Genomic DNA, 6,000 nt, shown 5'->3' with positions numbered 1-6,000 from the left:
CTCTTGTAGTAAAACTAATCTAAGAGTTCTGATGTAGGAACTTTACTAATTAAAGGAATTAAAACCCCTTTTTTTAGAGTGAGAGAGTGTAATTGTAGTTGGGTTGTCTCTTGTGAGTTGTTGTATACTCTGTTTTAGAGATAGAAAGTGAGTAAAATGCTTGAGTTCCATTGGGATTTATTGTGTGCCATGTTATAAAGAGAGAAAGTGTATAGGAAGAACTTATTGCATTGTTTTTGTTGGCTGTACTGTAAAGGGGACTTTGTAGAGTGAGAAAACCTTTTGTTTGAAGGACTTTAACCTTGATTTCAGAATGTAATCTTCCCAAATCAGTAAGTAAAACCTCGCACCATTCTCCCGTAAATGTAGATCATAACTTGTGATTGAACCACATTAAATCCTTGTGTTATGTGATATACTTGTTGTATTTTCATTATATCTTGTTCTTTTGATTTCATATTATTTCTACTATTGGTTTATGTGATTTTGAATGCACAATAACTGTTAATGTGACACCTGCTGTATTTTGACTATCATCGATCATAACAGTCTTGGCTCATGGATTTAGAGAGAGAAAGTATACTAAAATTCTATCGAGAAACTATATCAAATTTCAAAAGAGAAAGAATCTAAAAATTTTAGGGAGAGAAACTATATTAAATTTTAAAAATACTATAAGGATGCAGATGACCATGAGGAAGTTGTTCACCTCAGAGTAGACTTACCCCTCGTACTTCGAAGAAGTGTGGAACATGTTAATATGAGGGAAGCACCCTAGAGCTATGGATTGTCGTATGATGCAAGCTGACTGATATCAGGGCGGCACTCGCCACTATGGCTACCAGTCGCTATCACAAACGTGGACCAAAACACCTACATAGAGTTGTAGAAGGCGGTGTTCATGTTCTCTAGGTTCTTTATCGAATATGCTACATCTCTTGCGTAAGTTAGGAGGAGGCAAGGATCCACAAGGAAAGAGAATGCAATATGCACAAATAAACCATCACTTAAACGTAAAGAACAAAACCTTGAACACACACACTCTCTCTCTCTCACACACACACACTTAAGCTTAAGCTGATTCTTACCTGAATTCCTCTCATGTTGAAGTGACCTAGATCAACAAACATAGCCTCTGGGGGCAAAATTGAGTAAATATAATAACACTTTTCTCTTTCTTTTTTTTTTTTTTTTTGAATTCCCCCTTTTTCTAATTGTTTGGGTATTATACGCTATTCAATTAACTGTAAGACAAATGTGATGAAACCTCTTAATCCAATTTATTTTTATTTTTTCATTTGTTTATCTAGTTTTAAAGATAAAATGAGTAAAAAGTGAACATTGAAATTTTAATCAAACAAAAGATACAACAAGGGGAAAATAAACGAAAGTGCGCATAACCTAGATAAACTTTTACTTTTCTAATAAAATGCAAAACCACCTCTACCCCCAAGTCAGACACACAATCTCTCTCTCTCTCTCTCTAAAACAAGGGAAATTTCACTAACCTGTTATACACAAAACTGCTCCACGCATCTCCCATCTATGCTTATGGTTTCAAGAAAGTAATAGTAAATGTAATGTGGAGACAAGACTTTGAATACCCCAAGATAGTATGTGAAAATATTGTAAATTCTGATCGAAGCCATTGATCCAAACCAGAAAAACATAACAGGTGAGAAGGAGAAGCTAACTTTTCTTGTCCCAAATCTCTAGAGCAAAAACTATTAGTAGAAAACCTATAAATAATATCTCTTTCTCAATCCGTGTCAAAGTAAGCACAAAGTTCAAGAGCAGATATAGATGATAGAAACAAGCCTAGAAACAAAAAACATCAAATACAACATAAGATTCAAAGCACAACATAATGAACATAGCAAAATGTAGACATAACAAGAACGACATGATTGATAACCAAGGAGGGGGGACAAGTGTGTGGAGGTGGGGTGGGGGACGGGGGTGAGGGTTGTGGGGGTGGGGGTTATAGGGGAGGAGGGGTTGTAGGGGAGGGGGGTTTGGGGGTGCGCGGGGGGGTCAGGGGTGGTGGAATAATGACTAAATATTTAAGACTGCCAATAATTTGTTAGTATCGAGTAGGATTAGAAAGGAGCTCTACATATTGTAAGATGAAGCTTGGCATTCAATTCAAGAAAGGTGTGGACATTTTAATTGTATGTTGAAGGATTATTCCATCCCTTTGGATCTATAATGAAGTTTACTTCAAGATCTTTTCGCAAGATCAAACTCTTTATTTAATTACCATTCACTTTGTTTATGAAGAGACATAATTCCCTTTAAATATAATGAAATAAATAAAATAAAACACACCCACAAAACTCTCTCTCTCTCTCTCTCGTTAAATCCCATGTTCTCTCCCTATCTTCTACCTACTTTTTTTATTTTTTATAGACATAAATTGACTCACAACATGAACCACATGATTGATAACCGAGGAGGGGGGACGGTTGTGTGGGCGTGCGAGGATGGGTTAGAAAGGAGTTCTCTATAATGTAAGATGAAGCTTGACATTCAACTCAAGAAAGATATGGACATTTTTATTGTAGGTTGAAGCGATCCACGTCAGGAGATCTGATGCATACTTGCTTAGAGAGGATATAACCAAGATGAACCTACTTTAATACCGAAAAATGGGTAGTTGGTGGGGAATGGTGGGGTAAAGGCCAAATATTTAAGACTGTCAATAATTTATTGGTATTGAGTAGGATTAGAAAGTAGCTCTCCATAATGTAAGATGAAGCATGACATTCAATTCGAGAAAGGTGTGGACATTTTTATTGTATGTTGAAGCGATCCACATCAAGAGATCTAATCCATACTTGTTTGGAGAGGATATAACCACAAGTAGATGAACCTACTTTAATGCCGAAAAAAAGGATGGGGGGAGGCGGGGTGGCGAGGTAATGGCCAAATATTTAATTCTGCCAATAATTTGTTGGTATCGTCTAGGATTAGAAAGGAACTCTCCATAATTTAAGATGAAGTTTGGTATTCAATTCACGAAAGGTGTGGACATTTTTATTGTATGATGAAGCGATCCACGTCAGGAGATCAGATACATACTTGCTTGGAGATGTTATACCCACAAGTACATGAACCTACTTTAATACCGAAAAAACAAAAAATTTAGCCAAGGTCTTTCTTTCCAAAGAACTTGCTCAGGGATGAAAGGAAAATTAATAAATCAAGAAATAACATATAAAGATTTGAAAGATTGTTCTATCTCTTTGGATCTGTAATGGAGTTCACCTCAATATCTTTTCACAAGATCAAACTCTTTACTCAATTACCATTCACTTTGTTTATAAAGAGAGACATATTTTCCTTTAAATACAACGAACTAAATAAAATAAAATACACCCACAAACTCTCTCTCTCTCTCACTTTAAATCCTATGTTTGTCTTTCCCTATCTTCTACCTTCTCTTCTTATTTTTTCTAGACATATATTGACTCACAACATGAACGATGATTGATAACCGAGGAGGGGGATCGGTGTGTGGGGGTGGGGGTTGGGGCGATGGGGGTTGGGTAAGGAGGCGTGGGGGATAGGGGATGGTGGCGTAATGACCAAATATTTAAGACTGCCAATGATTTGCTGGTATCGAGTAGGATTACAAAGGAGCTCTCCATAATGTAAGATGAAGCTTGACATTCAATTCAAAAAAGGTGCAGACATTTTTATTGTATGTTGAAGCGATCCACGTTAGGAGATCTGATGCATACTTGCTTGGAGAGGATATACCCACAAGTAGATGAACTTACTTTAATATCGAAAAAGGGGCTTGGGGGTGGGGTAGTGGCGTAATGACCTAATTTTTAAGACTACTTGTTGGAATCGAGCAGGATTAGAAAGGAGCTCTCCATAACATAAGATGAAGCTTGGCATTCAATTCAAGAAAGGTATTGACATTTTTATTGTATGTTGAAGCGATCCACGTTAGGAGATCTAATGCATACTTGATTGGAGAGGATATAACCACAAGTTGATGAACCTACTTTAATACCGAAAAAGGGGTGGGGGTGGTGGGGTAATGGCCAAATATTTAAGACTGTCAATAATTTGTTGGTATCGAATATGATTAGAAAGGAGCTCTTCATAATGTAAGATAAAGTGTGCCATTCAATTCAAGAAAGATGTGGACATTTTTATAGATGTTGAAGCGATCCACGTCAGGAGATCTGATGCATACTTTCTTGGAGAGGATATACCCACAAGTAGATGAACCTACGTTAATACAGAAAAAATAAAAAATTTAGCCAAGGTCTTTCTTTTCAAAGTACTTGCTTAGTGATGGCAAGAAAAATAATAAATATAAAAATAAAAACTAAAGATTTCAAAGATTATTCCATATCTTTGGATCTATAATAGAATCCACCTAAAGATCTTTTCACAAGATCAAACTCTTTACTCAATTACCATTCACTTTGTTTATAAAGAGAGACAAATTTTTCTTTAAATACAACGAAATAAATAAAATAAAACACACCTACAAAACTCTCTCTCTCTCTTTAAATCCCATGTTTTTCTCTCTCTATCTTCTACCTACTGTTTCTATTTTTTATAGACATAAATTGAGTTACAACATGAACGACATGATTGATAGCTGAGGAGGGGGACGGGTGGGTTGGTGTGCGCGGGCAGACGGTAGGGGTGGAAGGGATGGTGGGGTAATGGCCAAATATTTAAGACTGCCAATGATTTGTTGGTATTAGAAAAGAGCTCTCTATAATGTAAGATTAAGCTTGACATTCAATTCAAGAAAGGTGCGGACTTTTTAATTGTAACGATCCACGTCACGAGATTTGATGTATACTTGCTTGGAGAGGATATAACCACAAGTAAATGAACATACTTCAATACCGAGCATACTTGCTTAGAGAGGATATAACCACAAGTAGATGAACCTACTTTAATACTATCTACTTTAATACCGAAAAAGGAGATGGGAGCGGGTGGTGGGGTGATGGCCAAATATTTAAGACTGCTAATAATTTGTTGGTATCAAATAGGATTAGAAATGAACTCTCCACAATGTAATATGAAGATTGACATTCAAATCAAGAAAGGTGTTTACATTTTTATTGTATGGTAAAGCGATCCACGTAAGGAGATTTAATGCATACTAGTTTGGAGATGATATAACCACAAGTATATGAACTACTTTAATAGATGATATAACCACAAGTATATGAACCTACTTTAATACCGAAAAAGGGGGTGGTGGGGGTAATTGCCAAATATTTAAGACTGCTAATAATTTGTTGGTATCAAATAGGATTAAAAAGGAGCTCTCCATAATGTAAGATGAAGATTGGTATTCAATCAAGAGAAATGTGGACATTTTTATTGTATGTTGAAGCGATTTGCGTTAGGAGATCTGATGCATACTTGCTTGGAGAGGATATACCCACAAGTAGATGAACCTAAGGGTCAGACTCATGGCGACTTTGAATGAACTTGAGGGTCATTGAACTAAAAAGGTAGAATTATGGATACTTCAAGTAAAATTGAGAGTAAGGACAACATATCAAATCTTCTCAACCTGTTTGAAATCATATAACGCATTGATGGGATTGGTGGGGCAGACTAGGAGGAGATTTCTTGTATATTTCTTCGTGCAAATCACCATCAAATAATGTATTTTTCACATCCATTTGAAACAAGGGTTAATTGCGGATAAAGGTAACAACAAATAAGGTCCCTACAAAGGTCAAACAAGCAACTGGTGTAAAGGTAAACTTCATATTCTTGAGTGAATCCCTTGGCAACTAGTAGGGCTTTGTACCGTTCAATTGATTCATCTAAATTGAGCTTAATTTTGTGAACCCACTAACAACCTAATACAGACTTCCAAGGAGGCAAATCAACAAGTTCTCAAATATGGGCTTTGTGTAAGGCATTTAATTCATCTATCATAACCTGCTGCCACTTTGGATCTGATAGCTTCTTTATAGCACTTTGGTTCATGAAGAGAAAGAA

This window comes from Amborella trichopoda, chromosome 5 (genome assembly GCF_054954075.1).
Source record: "Amborella trichopoda isolate Santa Cruz 75 chromosome 5, AtrichopodaSantaCruz75HAP2 v2.0, whole genome shotgun sequence".
In the NCBI taxonomy this organism is placed as follows: domain Eukaryota; kingdom Viridiplantae; phylum Streptophyta; class Magnoliopsida; order Amborellales; family Amborellaceae; genus Amborella; species Amborella trichopoda.
Note: the sequence above shows the minus strand (reverse complement) of the source record.